A 3,776-nucleotide genomic window follows, 5' to 3' on the forward strand; every position below is an offset into this window, starting at 1 on the left:
ATATCGATGCTTCTCAGAGAAATATAATGAAAACTTTAGAAGATCTGATTGCAATTACGTCAACTGATGAACCATATTCAGATTTTTCGAGTGAAGCATATAACTTGATTGAACCTCAACATGAAGAAGTCCTTGAGGAATGTTCAGATATATGTTTGGTGATAAGTTGTGAAGATAAATCAATAGGAGAAAAAGAGCTGGAAATTTCAAATCAAGTGGAAAGTTCCATCACCCGAATAGATGAGATCACCACACCTGAACTTGTGGTGCAGAAATCCATGATTGAAGAGTTTGAAACAATACCGACTGAAGAATTTTACGTGTTATATGACTTACCAAAAGAGTCAAAAAGGGAGACATCTAAACTCTTTCATAACTTTTATAAATTTATGTCATGGATTTTGTTGATTTATTTTGAAGCTAAAAATCCAATTTGCATTCATAGAATATTTATTAAAGAATTTGGATTTCTTATAAGGCTTCATTCATTTACATAAAAGAGAGGTTTGTAGTCAAGCTAAACGACTATAATCTTAGTGCTTCCGGGAGGCAACCCGAGTTTTTTTTAATTTCTCTTTTATTTACAATATTTCTTTAAGTAAGTTTTATTTTTATTTTATTTTTATTTATTTTTCAGGTAAACCAAAAAAAAGAAAAAAAGAAAAACAAACAAATTGGTCCAACAGTTAAAGTGAAAGATCCCATCTCCTCTACCACCTTTGGTTTAAGGGAGTTTTTCTTTAACCCTTTTACTTTTTCACTTTACCTTTTATCGCATTTTTGGGAGTAAATGCATGCTCTAAAGTGTGAGGAAGGGTAAAAAGGTTTTTATCTATCTTAGTTTAGGTCCTCACACCCATGCTCAGAATGGCATAGCTGAACGAAAAATCCAGCATGTGGTAGACACATGTCTCACAATTCTTGCCAATGCATCCTTACCTTTACACTTTTGGAATTATGCCATGATTCATAATATTCGTATGATAAATATTCTCCCCCCCAAAACTTAAGGTTAAGCCCCTATTTATACACATCAAGCTAGGGCAAAGTTGTAATTTCATAAGATACAAGCATGGAGGAACATGATTTTTTGCAGATACCCCATGATACGCCTCGCGTATGGTGGAGTACGCCCCGCGTAATTGCCCATTCCTTCAATAATTTCCTGTATGTGGACCTAGATCGGACCTTGTTGTCTCAACCACGCCCCGCGTATAGTGATATACACCGCGCGTGTTTGAGCTCCTGGCGTTTTATTGCTCGAATTACACCATGTACGCCTTGCGTATTCCAAAACACGCCTCGCGTACCGATAGTTGACTTAGGAGACAATGCAGTCTGACTTTCAGGATTAGGCTAATCATTTCTGACATATGTCGTACGCCTCACACATGGTGGTATACGCCTCGCGTATTGCTGAGTAGATCCCACGTGGTGCCTGTGGATAAGTCAATTATTTCTGAACCAGTGTTTCACGCCTTGCGTGAGGAGTGATGCGCCTCGCGTGCATGGGTGGATTTTCACTTCTTGCTCGTACCTGAAATACAATTCTCGGGAGCCGAGTTAGCTTGACGTTTTTATTTCTAATTAAATCAAGAATAAGGAAAATTAACCGAAAGTTCGGGATTTATTTTTATTTCGTTATTTTATTTAAAACACTCTATTTTTGCAATTAAACTTATTTATTTCATCTAAAACTAAACCGTAAATCACGCTAAAAGATAGGGGTAAAATACCCCTATCAGCGGCCCGAGTAAAGATGGACTTTATGTGCTTCCACCCAACTTAAAAGAGGCGCTAGTTGGAGAGAAGGTGTCGTTCGAAAGGTGGCATGCGCATCTAGGTCATTGTCAGAATCAGACAGTCAGCAGAATTCTGAAAGACAATAATTTATCATCATCAGCACCAGTTAGTTGTTGCTCCTTTTGTCCCTTAGGGAAATTAGCTCAAACTTCTTTACCGTCTATTGTTCGTTCTAGTACTTTTAAATTTGAAAGTTTGCATTTGGACGTTAGGGGTCCGGCCCCTATTCTTTCATTTAATGGACATCGTTATTTTCTAATTATCATTGATGAATTTACTCGCTTCGGTTGGTTATTTTGTTTGAAAAATAAAAGTGAAGTTGCTTTAACATTTCAAAACTTTCTTGCTATGATTAGAAATCAATACAATGCTCAAGTTAAGAATTTCTATTCCGATCTTGGAGGCGAATTTCAAAAGTTGCAACCGTTCTTGCAAGCTAATGGCATTGTTCACAAAATTGCATGTCCTCACACCCATGCTCAGAATGGCATAGCTGAACGAAAAATCCAGCATGTGGTAGACACATGTCTCACAATTCTTGCCAATGCATCCTTACCTTTACACTTTTGGAATTATGCCATGATTCATAGTATTCGTATGATAAATATTCTCCCCACCAAAACTCTTCATAATCGGTCTCCTTTCTTCTTGTTTCATAAGAAGAAACCTGATTATATGCTCCTTCGAATATTTGGAAGTCGTATTTTTCCTTCGAATAGGAATAAATTTGATTTTCGATCAAAACTTTGTGTCTATCTAGGACCCTCCTCAAATCATTCTGGAGATTTATGCCTAGATTTCTCCACCGGTAGGATTTATGTCTCCAAATTTGTGAAATATGATGAAACAATCTTTCCGGCATCGCATCGAACGACGACACCTCTCTCCTCTAATGCAGGGTTGGAAGCAACGGTTCATGATCTACCGTCGCTACTCGGACCGTATCTAGGTAATCCTCAAAATTATGTCTTCTCTTTTTCTACACCTCCCATCGTGACAAATGTGCAACTCGCAATCCCCGCTGAACCGACTTGTGGTGCCGCTGTCCCCATTGCGATAGCACTGGACATCCCTGCATCAGCCGCCATTCACGCAACGCCTCCTATGGCTGCTGCTACAATGCCTCTTGCGGCATCGACGGATGAAGCATGTGCTCCAGTCCACGCCACCACGGATGCGCATGCACCAGCATCGGCAAGAAGTGCCAGCGCTAATGCAGAGTGCACTGCGGCTGTGCAAAATCCCACTCAGCGGCCTCCGGATCCTCCCCGCATGTGCACTACAGACGCAAGGGATACGGACATCAACTCCGTACCTGCTGCCGAAATGCCTCCTACCGCGCGATGCATGTGGCTACCGAATGCGGAATTGGCGCCCGCCAATGGCCCCCTGTCTGACACCATACCGAATCACGCATGTGCACCGGCTGTTCCTGACACAGCGGTATCTGCCCTGTGTCCTGCGAGTTTGACTATGGCTCCTACTCGAAGCCTTACGCATGACTCTGCGCGACAGCACAACATGCAACTTCGTCACTCGACCTTGCATTCAAGAGGGAGATTTGAAGCACTTCTAGCGTCCCATGAACACGGCACCGTAGATCCGACCTGCTTCAGCAAAGCAAATAAGCTTCTGGAATGGCGACACGCCATGTCAGATGAGATTATTTTGACTCTCTTCGGAGTCTGATGGAATTGGATCTTTCCCGGTGTTCTTCCTAGGAGGCATCCTCCGTGAGTACTTATAGGTGAAAATGATGAAATCAAGTTAGTAATCTAGTGTTGAAAAAGAAAGAACAAGAAAATAAATAAATACTTATTAATGGAATAAAAGCAAAGCATGAAAAACAAGTGGTTTAAAAACTGAATGAAAAATATATACGTGGTATGAAAATAAATGGGCTTTTAAAATTTTTGGCTAAGCTAAAAAAACAAAACGTCCCACTGGGCGTGCCAAAAATTGTTAGCGTTAGC

Source organism: Euphorbia lathyris, chromosome 5 (assembly GCF_963576675.1).
Source record: "Euphorbia lathyris chromosome 5, ddEupLath1.1, whole genome shotgun sequence".
Taxonomy (NCBI): domain Eukaryota; kingdom Viridiplantae; phylum Streptophyta; class Magnoliopsida; order Malpighiales; family Euphorbiaceae; genus Euphorbia; species Euphorbia lathyris.